Source organism: Mauremys reevesii, linkage group 6 (assembly GCF_016161935.1).
Source record: "Mauremys reevesii isolate NIE-2019 linkage group 6, ASM1616193v1, whole genome shotgun sequence".
In the NCBI taxonomy this organism is placed as follows: Eukaryota; Metazoa; Chordata; order Testudines; family Geoemydidae; genus Mauremys; species Mauremys reevesii.
This window is the reverse complement of record NC_052628.1, coordinates 38,513,417-38,527,792: the sequence shown is the minus strand read 5'-3', so window position 1 is coordinate 38,527,792 and position 14,376 is coordinate 38,513,417. Positions and strand designations below refer to the sequence as shown.

The 14,376-nt window shown below is 40.6% G+C and overlaps 1 protein-coding gene across 10 annotated transcripts in view; it reads right to left on the bottom strand.

The window, feature by feature from the left end:
- RNF180 (ring finger protein 180) overlaps positions 1-14,376 on the bottom strand; it is a 135,785-nt gene that overhangs the window by 62,710 nt on the left and 58,699 nt on the right. The window contains exons 6-7 of one of the 10 annotated variants that reach the window (XR_005600443.1): positions 8,299-8,422; positions 5,942-6,040 (exon numbers count right to left, since the gene is read on the bottom strand). The exons of the other annotated variants lie outside the window; for them this stretch is intronic. The gene's annotated coding sequence lies outside the window, so the exon portion shown is untranslated. The remainder of the gene's footprint in view (positions 1-5,941; positions 6,041-8,298; positions 8,423-14,376) is intronic. 10 annotated transcript variants of the gene reach the window in all.

Here is a 14,376-nt window from a genome sequence, read left to right as displayed (position 1 = left end):
CAATAACTCAGACATAGGTTAGGGGCTTGTTACAGGAGTGGGTGGGTGAGATTCTGTGGCCTGCATTGTGCAGGAGGTCAGACTAGATGATCATAATGGTCCCTTCTGACCTTAAAGTCTATGAGTCTACAAGTCTACAAGGATTGCCCTGGAATTGCCAGGAATTAAAGATTAATCTTTAATTAAAGATGATGTTGTGTGATGAAATCACCGGGAATATGTCCAGCCAAAACTGGCAACTCTAATTGTTGATTTAAATCACTTCACCCTGACTATGTCTCTTATCACATGCCTCCTACTCTACACTGTTTGTTTGCTTCTCAAACAACTGTATAAGAATATTTTCCTCCCATATTGCTTTGTACACACTTAATATCCCTTCCTGATATGGTGTGGTCAGCTATTACCCTCTCCTTAACTCCGATTTCTGTCACAATGATTACAAGAAACAAGAATTTATTTTATTTGGGGGGATTTGGGGTTGTTTTTTTTTGTTTTTTGTTGCCCCAGGCTAGGTACAAGCCTTTGTTGAGTAACTGCTTAATTCTATTGCTCCAACTCATGTCCTTCTCCTACTATCTCCTCCCTGCTGTTTTGTTACTCTCTTCCACTGAGTCATTTCTGAAAGTAGATTGTATGCCCCTGAAGTAGACTGTCCTTGAAGCAGACATCCTGTATTTTAGCTATACTGTGAGGTACATTATTGGGTTTTATAAAAGAATAATGAAAGCTGTAGAATACTGGAACTCTTCAAGACTTAAAATAAGCTGCTATAAATCATTCCTAAGAAAAGCTACATAGCTAAATAAATGTTGGCTATAAATAGAACTTTTTGGATTTGAACTTTAGTAAAAAACTATTACTATTCATACAGGGACACTATATAATTACATGTGCTCATGAGATCCTAAGCACGCAGCCAATGATTTTGTTTTAGCACTTCCATGCTGCTCTGCTCTTTTTCCTGAATAGGTCAGCCTAGAATGTATCTAGGTTATGCAGCTTTGTGGTGCTTATGCACCTCAGAAGGCAATGTAAATTCTGATCTAGATAAGATCCATGAAGAGGACTACAGTTCAGATGTAGCACAACCTTTTGACTCTTTACTTCTCTAGCTGGAGAAAGAGTACAAAACCATTTTCTTATGTTTAGGAGAGGAATTTCTAATCTTGCACAGCGAAGCTAAGCCAGACAAGCTTCAAGGAAAAGAATAAAACAGGGCATAGTGTTGCAAGAATTAGATCGGATTTTCTGCCAATTTTTTTTTTTTTACTTCAGTTGTGTGAGTTTTTGTAACTGCATATTATGGCAGCATTTTAAGTTACTTACAAAAGCAGCACCCACTATCACAGTTATGCAGTGGTGAAACGTATCAACTATGCATCCTTTTCCAATTTTTCAAGAAACTGCAATGAATCAGATGTTTCTAAAAGCCATTATTTTGAAGAAAAACAATGGCAAAAGAAAAATGTACCCACTGAGATGTAATAAGAGAACGGTACTATTATGCAATATAATTTTTATTAATGGGTCAATGCTATAGTTAAGGTTGTGTCAGCATTCCCCAAACACACCCTTATTTTCAGAAGTTTCTGACTTTGGTGTTAAAAATTTGCGAGAGAGAGAACTTCAATCAGTGATTTTTTAATTTTATTCAAAACTGTTTGGACATTTTTATGTTACAATAGGATAAAAATATAACTTTTGCAATTTCAGATTATTTTTGTAAATCTGTTATAACTAATCTTTCCTCGATTGCTGGTTTGTAATGTTTATTATATTCTTATGGTCAGTTCTCCACTTCTACTCAGGCTACACTTAGCAGAGGACCTAGGATTTGAGGGAAGGGACAGAAGAAAGGGTGCCTTAATATGCCTTTCAGGTCCCCTGATTCTGGGACCAATTGAGGATTAAATCTCATCTCAGGGTTTGTCTTTACTGAACAGTTAGCTCAGGTGATTGGCACATTGGTGTGCACACGCAGGTTAGCTTAGTTCAGGACAGAGAGTTCCCACAGCAAAGTCCTAACCACATTACTGTGTCCTCATCGTTTCTACACTTGATCATATGTCTGTGGTCATATCCCATGGTTCTTGTGCTAAGACAGTCTAAGATTCTTTCCTAGTCAGTTGTGTCAATAGCAGGAGAACTTGTCTGTCCTTCAAGAGGGAACTGTGGGAAGGCATTGAAAGACTATCAGCTCTCAAGTGGTTTTGCCTGTGAATTCACTGCAAAGTGTGTGGGCTCCAGCCCAAGTTAAAGTGGACCTCAGGCTCTAACCCATTCCACACAGCCATGTAAGTTAGGCCAGGCTTAAAGCCCTCTAACCAGGGTCAGAGGTTTTTCCTATATGAATAGTAGCAGAAGAGGAGGTTGGGTTAAAACCTGGGTAAGAGCCCAGATTAACTGTGCAGTGAAGACATATCCCTCAGTTGTGCTAGTTATACCAGTTACTTAAGAACTGTTCCATTGGCTGTGGATTTCTGATGTGCAACCCACCCTGGTCACAACCGTTTTGCCTCCTGCCACACCCCTATGCCTGTGGGAGAGAGTGGCATAGTTGTCGAGGTTTTACACTTGCTGGGGATTCCGCTATATTAAGACAACTGCCATCATCTTTGAGATTGCAGAGTGGCATAAAGGGAATGGAACTGGGAGCTAGGATCTGTCCCATCAGATATAAAAAAATTCAACATTTTACACTAATATCTATCACCCATTCATTGAATTAAACATACGCAGACCTAATCAAGGACTTATTTATTAAAATAATTCTATATATTTTTCTTGCCACAGAGTCTCTCTTTTTTCTCCCTCTACAGAATATTGTCAGATTCCATATATTATGAGGGCATTTATTTCTGAACAATTTTTTTAAAAACTGATTTCTAATGCAGCTACCGATCACTGTTTTCCTTTAAAAATGTAACTGATATTTACAGTAGTACAGAGATATTGCACATGGCCAGAACCATAAAATAAAGATTCCCTCAGTATGCTCCAATACAACATATCCTGAGGATACATAATGTACTAATAATCCATGGATTAACGGTTCATTAAGTATATGTGAGCACGTAAGAATATAGCGGCTCCAAAGAAGACATAAAAGTCCATTTTAGCAAACTGTAGACAATGGATCAATAAACTACATTTCTGTGTCTGAGTTGCAAAATATCAATAAACTGATTGTACAACAAGCTTCAACATAATTCCATTCACAGGAAATCACTAGTATAATGTCTTATAAATTTCCACTGAGAACAATTATGATTCATATAGATGGAAGTAACAAAATGATTCAATTGAAGATATATATCAGTGAGAGACTATAATGGCAAATGACCAAGTCTCTTTTACTGATACTCTCATGGTTACAATGATGCTCTTGCAATCCAAAGAGATTTAAACACACACACACACGCGCACACACACAAAACTAGTAGGACAAATAACAAATGTAAGTTTTGTATTATACTATAAACTAAATGGGTTAAAAATATTCAGAGATAGATCCTAGGATGTGTTGCACCTGCTTTCCACCACAACTCTGTGTATTTTGGTCACAAAAGCTATGTAAATGGCCCAGACAGCATCAACCATGTGCAAGGCTGATGCTACAGTGGCATACTGCTCACAGGGATTCATACACTACATACCCTTCTAACTGTTGATATTGAGGGGAAAGGGAAGTATGATTACTGAAAACAAGTTGTAGCTAGGTCACAACTCTGCTATGCCAATCCTGAGGTAGGTGGTCAGTCTATGGCTCTTAGAGGCTCCCGTGCTTCAAAGTAGCCCTAATGCAATTCATAGCAGGGGCATACACAAAATGGCACATGGCTCACCTTTTTTGCTCTGTGCTGAATTACGTGAAGACTTCAGGATGTAGCCCTTGGAATTAAATTTGGTACCAAAAGCTCAATCTTGTAAGGTGCTGCATACCCTCAGTTCCTATTGCTCAGACCTTAAATGGCTAACTCAGTTTAAATCCTAAGATTTTGGGAAACACAGTACATTGTATGATTTTATATCACATACAGTATATGTTGTGTGGAGCTGCAAAATATTTTCAGTAAGAATTTATTAGGAATTACTTTGGTTCCGCTGTGCTCTCATCCTTCTTCTATTTCCTTTTAATGAAAAATCATTTGTGCAGTTAAAAGATTTAAAATGTTTCTGAAGTTAAAATTGTTTGAAAGTTTTTTTTAAACACTGTATAAGTTTATAGTGTTTACAAAGTTCAATATACATGAAAATATTCCAAAGGCATATATTTTTGGATAAGGGGCAAAAGGGAGGGAATATTTCTTAATGGCTGATGATTCTTTTCTTTAAAATAAAGATACAGATATAGTCAATTTATTGATGAGGAATGAGTGTTGTTTTCACCAGTGTGAGGCAACTACAAAATCGGGCCTAACACTGCACTTCACTGTGTGCAAGTGGGTCCCTGAGCTTCAGTGCAGCTCTGTGCTGGCACAAGGACTGAAGGATCAGGGCCTAAATTATTTCATAGTGCAAGCACTACTGAGAAGTAGAACAACGTTTTGTTTGCTTCATTTACTATTCAGGAACACAGGATCTATTATTAAAAACATTTTTTAAAGTCCAACTTTTTGCTGAATTGGTTTTTACAAGTTCAGTAAATATTTAAAATAATAGTTATTAAAAACTCAGTTAAATGATTATATTAATATTCCAGACTACCAGCCACCGTCTCATAGCAATGTCCCTATTTAAAGCTGTTTATAGTTATTGGCACTATACAAACAAGATTCCAGGCCTGATTCAAAGTCCACTGAAGTTAGTGACAGTCTTTTCATTGACTTTATTGGGTTTTGACGAAGAACCTCAGTGAATAAAATCTCCTGTTTTTTGGGGGGGGATACACTGTGTATTTTGGCAGTCATTCCCAGATAATTACAGTCTGTTCAAGATCAGACTAGATAATTACAATGGACCTTCCTAGTCTAGAAATGTATGACTCTATGTGGAATACACTCATCTTGAGAATGACACTGGCATAATCATCTAGATGCCTTCACTATATTTCTTTACTCTAAAAATATATAGACTCACCTAATTTAAGGAAAATGTGGCATTGGCAAGTGTGCATAACTATTAACATAGTCACTAGCATGGTATGTAGAAAAGTACAATAATTAGACATTCAAGCTATCCTGAATTCTCATGGATGTACTGTTTATATCCTGCAAAGAAATCTTACTGTTATAAACCAGAAGGTCTTCTGTTGTGTTGCAGCTGAAAACAATAATATATCACCACAGTAACTATGAAGATGGTGTTTTTGTTTTTCGGCTCAGTAATTGTCTGTTTAAGGAATGTGACCATCCAAGACAAATCTATATCTGCCAAGAATAGTTCTCCTATATGATGCTTTTTCTTCTAATGCACATAATCAATTTCCACTTCACTACTACGAATGATGAAATCTGTCTTCATCTTTACTGTATCCTAATCAGAACTCCCTTTCATGTCTGTCAGTCCAGGCTAGGATTTAGACCCATCCTGCACAGGATGACCTTAACTAGAACAAGCTCTATTTACTAAAATCTGGCAGCTAGATAGCCTGGAAGAACTGCAGAGTCTGTCTGTATTTAGTGGCCCAAACAAATATCTAAACAATATGCATCTAGTGATCTAAACAAAATAAACTCCTTATACATAATCTATTTCATCCAAAAAGGATTAACCCCCAAACTGTTTAATAGCTAATAAAATCTCAAACATTTTACACATTAATTCAAGTGGTTTAAAACAGAAAAAAATATAGACAACAGCTACGAAGGCAGTGAAAGATGACATCTTCTTCCTCAGTGTCTTATAAAAACTGGGGGACATCATTTGTGGAATCCCCTTATTTAACTCTTCCAAAGCCACTGTGCTAAATCAGTCACCCAAAAGAAATGTTCTTTACCTGAATATCTGACCCAATTGCTGCTTCAACAATAGCTTTTTAAAGATTTTCGTAAACAGGAAAATGCTTTCCCTTTTGCCTTTGTTTCTGGGTTTAACTCTGTAAAGAATAAAACGTTATAAGAATGTTTATATATAGTAGTATGTTTTGCTTTCCTAGTAGGTTCTGGAATTCTCACTTTGTCACAGATGTCTGTAAGAGTACCAAAAAAAGACTGCTCCTATCTCCTACCCAGGATTCTTAAACACAATGCTTCTTCTAATCCTGTTTGCTCTTTCAGTATATATCGGATCTTCTGTTATATCAAGTTGCGAGATATTAGGGACCAATCATTCCTGCTCCAAGTTCATTTGCTCCAACCAATTCAGGGAACCTGATGAGTCTAACATTCTAGCCAAGTTGATTCTCCACTCTGTTTCAGGTTTTATTTGCTGTCTTTCATGATGGCTGTGTGACGATTAACTCACACCCCTTTTCATGTTTTAATCAGAGATTTCTGCTTTTTTTCTTACTGGCATTAAACAGCTCTCCAAATCTGTTATTTGTGTTACCAGTGAATCAGATTCTGTATCTAAAATATCAACTATGATATGGGCACTGCCAAAGTTTACTTTTCTAGTAGTGTATTTCAAAGCAAATGCTGTACCCCATCTCTCCCACTTCTAGGGCTGAGACATGTTGCTCTCCAGATGAAGATAAAAGAGTCTGTTGTCTTTGTACTTGGTGATTTTGGATGTAAAATGTCCTTTGGACTGCTGCCGCACCACCCTTTTTGTTTTTGCTAGACATTCTTTTTTTATAATGCTTTACTCAAATTATAAACTAAAACATTTATACTTATGCAGAGTTAAAAGTCTGGGTTTCAGAAGTGTTTTGAGAAAAGGTTGGTATTTTTTAGGGATGAAGGGGAAGGAAAAGCACCATTGTTTAATATAATTCATCTTGCTCATCCCTAATTAGCTGTAATTTCTGAACATGTAAGATTACTACCAAATTGGTATTTTTTCCTTTCTTAAACCATTCAGTATATTCCAGTGTTGTCTTGCTGGTATAGTTCTTATGACATAATTGGCCCAAATTTTGCTAACCAAGATCTCTAAATTCCCACTCACCTGAATGGAACATGAAGGAATTTACGCCCAGATCCACATTAATACTTAGGTGCCTAAATGTGGTGTTTAGGCACCTAAGCCCCACCTTTAGCTGAGATTGAGCTCAACAAATCCGCATTTGGCTGCTGCCAAATCATGTAGGTTCCTAAACTGACTCAGGGCCTCAATTTTAGGTAAAAGTTTCTAAGCATCTATGTTTCTGCCTCTGTATGCATGCTGCTGCCTCACTCTAGGTATCCAGATGCCTATCTCCTGCCTAAGGCCCAGAAGGTGAGAGAGTGAGACTGACTTTGTAGCCTTGTGGTTAGGACACCCACCTGGGAGACTGGAGATTCAAAGATCCTGTCCCCTGATCCAATGATTCTTGAAAGGCAGAACAGCTGCAACAAGAGAGACTGAAGGAGCTCCACCACATCAGACTATCCCATACTTCAGTGGATAGAGCACTATGGAAAACCCAGGTTCAATTCTGCCTGAGGGGGAGAAAGGATTTGAACAAATGCCTCCCACCTCTTTTGTCCCTCTCAGGCAGAACTGAACCTGTGTTTCCTATCTCCTAGGTAAGCGCTCTAAAGACTGAGCTAAAAGTTATGAGGTAGGCATCACCACCACCTCCTCTGGCAATATTGTGTGGAATGAAGCAGATGTCTAACTCATTCTCACAAGAAATGACATAGGCCCCTAAGCCTCCTGACTCCAGGAGAGGGTTTTCAGGCTGTGAACTGCAAGCAGAAATAAGCACTTCCTTGCAGTCTGAACATAGACGCCTAACTCCATGAAAAGGTTGGGCCTTAAGATACACCCCAGTCATCAGCATCTCCTATTGGCTAACTTAGATATTTCCCTATCAAGTGTGCTGACTTTTGTAGATCACACTTTCAAGGCCCTATCGCTCCTCATTCAAAGTACAGGGAGTCTCAGCATCTAAGTGACATTTTGTGGATTACATTGTTGTTCCTGTGATTTTCTACGCAACTAAAAGTTAGGTATTGCAACTACAAGTACCTTTGAGGATCCAGGCCTTAGTACCTTACAATGAGGTGCTTAATTTTAGTACCCGGACTATATATTTGTTTGACTTATCCTTAGCAGCTCAGGGTCTTCTGATAGGTACTTACATACCTCTGACTGAATTTTACCTATTTCTCAGAGGAAACAGATACTATCTTGTAAGTAATTTTAAAGTATTTCACAAGCGGTTGAGAGACCTGGAACTTAACATAAATGTGAAAATCTGTTACTAACCAAGACTTTTCACTGGAAGGTTTTGCAAATGAAAACTTTCCCTGCTGTTGTATAGCTTTTGAATCTTAGTAAGTACTGAAGTCCTTCCTTGTTTTGAGCTATGATTTCTCTATACTTCATACATCTAAAAGAAAACAAACATATAAAATAGCAAATAAACAGACTATGGCATACTCAGAAGTGCATATACCTTTATGAAAAGTCAAAAACACAAATGAAGGCATACACAGAAAAAAAAAAACCCTCATGAAAAAATGCAGTTACTGCATGCATATTTAGAACATATTTTGATTAGGTTTGCACAAAAGCAGCTAAACTATTACTAAAAAACATGTATAATAATTATTTTTGACAACTGAATTCAAACAAATCACCACGCCAAAATTTATCTTGTCATCACTGCTTCAATTAAAAGTACCAAATCTTTTAGGGGAAAAGGGAAAAGGGCTGCAGTTATCTTATAGTCAAAGGCCTAATTTGAAAATGTCTCCTCTGCTACTATGGATAAATTGCTAAGCAATAACCTTTTTCATTTGTTTAATGCCAGATGTATAAGATAAATATATTATTGTGCTGTACAGGATCATTAGATTAATCATATCCAGACTCCATTTAATTAGTTCATCTTATTGACAGCACATTTAATTGTGAGATGCAGACTACCATGCAACATATCTGTAGTCTTTTCCAGTGGCATATGCAACAATTCCTCTCCAGTAATTTGCTATTTTAAATTATTCCACTCTAGGAACCGCTACTATATTATCAAATTTACAGTTGCTATTAATTTTTACATGATTTTTCTGTTTTATTGTCTGGTATCCTATTGATGCTTGCAGTTTCTTACAATTCCCAGTGATTATTCACAGTTTGCACAAAGTGGTAATTTTTAAGGAAATGTAAAAATTAATATTATCCTTTTGTAAAAAGACTGTTTCCCACTCAGTGTAATTGTGAAATGCCCAGGTCTGAACGTTTGTTAGTGTAGATTCCAAGGAAAGTGACTGAGTCTAAATAAAATTCACAGGTACTTTAGTTACTACAAAACTATTTATCATCTGGCTATAACGGAAGGAGGACAGGAAATACTGGATGTGCTTTAATTAGTCTGCAACTTTATTATTAACTGTTTGGGAGTACCTGGCATATAAAAGTATACATTGCAAATAACTCCACGATCATTTAAAAATCTACCCAGGGGGCTTCCTCAGCATCCCCCTTTCCATCATGTTTCCCAGCCAACTCACTGCTGGGACCTGAGCACCACCACCCTTGCATGAGGATTAAAGGTGGGCTATAAAGGAGGGGGGAGTTGACTCCCTGCTGGGCCAGTCATATAAGCCACAAACCCTCATTTCCATTTCTTTAACAAACAACTCTAAATCCTTTACCAAGCTATTTATCTGATCACTGTATCCCTTCCCTATGGAGTACCTTCACTGGACAGCTGCCACAAGGAGGTGCCAGCAATTAGCTTGGCTGCCTCCCCCCACACCTAGCTGGGTTCCCAGACATCTCCTAATGCCCCCTTTAATATCGACAAAACATGTCAGTCCCAAGTCTGACAGGTGAACCCCATTCTCCCTGAATAATTATGGTGCCCCTTATGCTATGTTGGGATGTGAAATTACTAACATGCTATGACTCCCATAAATTTGGCCACCTCCCTATTCACACACCTCCTAATCTTGTCGACCCGAGGGGGCTTCACAGCTCCCAGTCACACCCTGCACTGCAGCATGTCCTACCAATTTTTACTCCTGGGAAATGTTCCAAGGTCTGCCCCAAGCTCCTCTTAGCATTAAGCATTAAGACTACCCCTTTACATGTTCCCAGATCATTTTCCCTAGGGGCACCACAATTATTTCTGCTGCCCACTCACGGGCTCCCATAGTATAAAGAAGAGGCATCAGCTGGTCCCATAACATGCTCCTCCTTCCTCGCCAGCTCAGAACTGCTTCATCACTGAGCCCCACCTGCAAACCCTCAGACAACCTGGGATCCCGCCTGTGGGCTCAGTAAGCAATACTGTGTCTGCAGAACCACACCACTGCCTGCCTGGCCTGTCTTCCTGCCTCTGGAATGAAAACACAACCGAAAATTAACACTGATTTCCCACCTCAGCTCTCACGTACATTCTGATTGCTTCTGAATGCCAAGGCCCAATTGCCTGAATTGCTCTAGCCCCCATACTCAGCTTAGCTACTGCTGTCTCTTCCCCAATCCTGAATGGGTGGGAACTAAATTCTTGGGTTGGGAGCCACAACCCGTAACAAACTGGTATGTGAGGGCCCTCCTGTCACAGTGCATAAAGAGGGGCCCATACCTTCCCAGTCTTATCGCCACATATGCCCTCAAAGCCTCCACAGGGCTCACCACCCTGCTTGTAAGATTATGGATTCACCCTGGCCTCCTTGATCTGTATTTGACTTCTGCGAGTTTAATATAACCGTTTGCCCCTCCCAGTGTATCTCTCTCCTTCCAAGGCCCTTCCAGAAGAATCCCTATAGGACCCAGGTACTAACTCGTTGATCCTAAAAGCTCTAAAACATACTAGTCCAGAAATGCTACCCTGAACACCACCACCTCCTGTCCACAGCAACGTACATTCTCCAGGATCAATACAGATCCCTAAGCATATCAACTATGATGGGACATGTATCCTCCCTGGCTCCAGTGGGTTGTGACCACCCCGCTAGAAACCTTCAAACTAAGAAACTGCTGCAAGGATCTGGGTAACTCTTCAGTCTACTAACAAACATAAGGGTTGATAAGCCACCGGAGATGGTGTCAGTTAAGACTGGCATTCTTAACTACGGAGCACATGTTCCTCTGTAATGGGCCACATAGAGGCCACATAGATGACTGGGCTTCTAGATCTGAAATTGCACAAACTTATTAAAACTTCTCTCATAGTGCCGCAACACTTGCAGAGTCACCAACCTCTGCACTAACGCTGCTACACTGACATTGATCATACGCCAAGGTTACATAGTGCTAGCAGCATCCACTAAGATTCCTTGCTGGCTCCTGGTGCCACCTCCCAAAATCTGTCCATCTGCAAATGAATCAATGCGTCTGCTATGCTCTTATCAACCTCAAGCACATCCTTGGAAGAGGAACAGATATTAAGGCTGAAACACTATCCCTTACCAACCTCATGACCCTGTGTGATCTGGAGGACTGGCGAGTAATAACATACCACCACCATGTTGTCATACCAGAAACACACTCTTTATTAGGTTTCAGAGTAGCAGCTGTGTTAGTCTGTATCCACAAAAAGAAGTACTCCTACTCTTTATTAGCAAACTCTGTTCCCCCAAGCAACCACTGCAACCAAAATGGGGTAAAAATTCCAGAAACATCATGCCCTGCACTATCTCTTTTTACATTCAGGTGGTGGGCCATTGCTGGGTACACAACTGCCTTGGTAAAATACCCCAAAACACATAGCTCCCAAAGCACCCAAGCTGATTTAAAATCAGCCTCCAGTAACCATTCCTCTCTCCATAACAATACACCATTAAAATGGCTCAGAAACTGTTTCCACAACTCCAAATCCTCTTTCCACTCTCTAGTAATTCTCATAAAATGGTGAGGTCTTGCTATGCCTGTAGTGGCCACTGCCAGCCAGGCACAGAATATCTGCCCTGGGCCACCACCCAGTAGGCAAAGTTAAGGTGTGCATTAATAGATTGCAGCTCACCAAGTGTAACTCTCTTGGCCCCCTATACCTCTCCTAAGCAAGCTCAGTAGCTCCTGAAGCTTATCCTGAGGGAGCCGCAATATGGCAGCCTTTGTACCTAACTCGTTTCACAGGTAGGTCAGTGTAGTGGAAGGTCCCTCTGGTTTTAACTCTGATAGGAAAACCCCCCAATTTTTTAGCAAAGGCCTGAAAGGTGTCCAACAGGTTAACATACTTGTCCAACTTCGCCCTGCTTGTGAACAAAATATAGTCTAAAAATGTACAGCAAACAGTACATTTTAGACCATTTTGTGCTCAGTGTAGTAAGGTACTACTTTTTTTCTAATTCCAAACAGGATATTTCACATCCCCTGTAGGATGTAGCTTTATGAACATAAAAATTGTTCCTTAAAAGAGAAACCCAAAAGACTGAAGTCTGATGGATGCACTGGCAGCAGTCAAACAGCATAACTGATATCACACTTAGCCATCATTGCCCTGGGCCTCAAGACCTAACCATGTGCATGACCTCATCAATAGAGGAATAGCCCATAGAACACAAAGCTGGATCTATTCCATTGTTAACTGAGCTACCCTGTGGGTATGACAGGTAATGAATTAATCAATATTCACCTGGAGCCTTCTTAGGGACCAACCGAAGGGGGACAAATCCATAAGTTCTGTATACATAATTGATTGAACGGCCTTGCTACACTATTCTCATTTAATTCCCATGTAATCTTTTTCTTTACAATATGGCACATCCCCACCAAGGACTTCACATTTTCAGACATCACATGACTTCTTTTCTCCATATAGAGGATGCTAAATCACACAATAAACTCATCCCACAAATATGCCCCATCTACTTTGTTAGGGTCATTCCAAAGGAGCACCCTTAAAATCTCCGTCTTAACTGAGGATAGTGCCCTTGTCCAACTCACTGCTTTCAGCTCACCCTCCACGCCTCCCTGTGTTTTGTCCCCCATACTCTGCTAATGCCCCATGGGCCTGTGAGTGGCACCTGACCTATCCCCCAGCCCATTCCCCCACTACGATCTTCTCTTATTGCTCTGTCAAAAATAGGCTATATGCAGGGCCGGCTCCAGGGGTTTTGCCGCCCCAAGCAGCCAAAAAAAAAAAAAAAAGCTGCGATTGCGATCTGCGGCAATTCAGCGGGAGGTCCTTCGCTCCGAGCGGGAGTGAGGGACCCTCCACCGAATTGCCACCAAATACCTGTAAGTGCCGCCCCAAGCACCTGCTTGATAAGCTGGTGCCTGGAGCCGGCCCTGGCTATATGAGTCCCAAAGCACATTTTACAAGCATGCCTGAATTTGCAGATGCTATGAAAACAACCACTTTCATTGAATGCCTAGCAAATGTCATTACACGCCTCAGGCCTTTGCTGGGCTTGCTGTGGTGTTATCCATTCCAACCCCAGCGTATGATGTGGTATGTCCCACCGGATCCCAATTTGTGTTGTCGCCCTCAGTCTAAACTGTTAATCATAATTAAACCAAGACATGCCTCAAATATATTATATAACCATCTGATTATAACCATATATTCAAACAATGCTGGGCTTCTGTCTGGGTAAGCCTCTGCAATAACTCCTGTATAGATCAGGAAGGCAGCCTCCCAATTTTCCCATGCTCTAGCTACCCCTGGCTGCTCAGATTTTTCATTGTCCTGCTTGCTCTGTCCTGGCTTACTGTCTGTCAGTACTTCCCTGTGCAACAAAGACAATATGTCTACATAGTCACCTCTCAAAATTTTATCCCTAGTGCTACTGGCCAGGTGAACTCCCATTAGGTTAGCAACTCTATCATCCTCATGACTGACTGTTGGAGCACCCTCAGGGCATTTTTGCCACACATCCCCCCAAGCAGCAACCCTTGGGGCAGCAATTCTATCTCACGAATTTACAGTCGCTGTTAATGGGTGATTCGAAAGATGCCCAGAAATCTCCCACCATTAGGGGCTCCCATCCTCTGGAGAGGGGTCGACCCCACCTATTGCCTGTCTCCCAAACTCGGGAGCATGCTGGGCTTCCATTACTACCCCTTCCCAACCCCACAGCCATGTGTGCTCCCAGCTGCTGAAATAACTGCAGGTTAGCTTGCAGCAGCTGTGTAATACCATTAGCATCTACAAAAGGTGTGTGTACTCCAGACATCTCTAAGGATTCCCGATCCTCCCCCAGGTCTATTTATTTCCCTGCTAGGTCCAACCTCCCCTGCCCCATGTAAGTCCCTCAAGGGGAAAAGTGAGCCAGATCGCTGAACCCACCAAGGTCCCCCCTAAAGACACCCATTGCTACATTGGGTGGCAAGGACTCACCTGCACACCCTGCCCCTGCAAGTTCCATCTGGTGCTGCTCAAACTCACCTCTG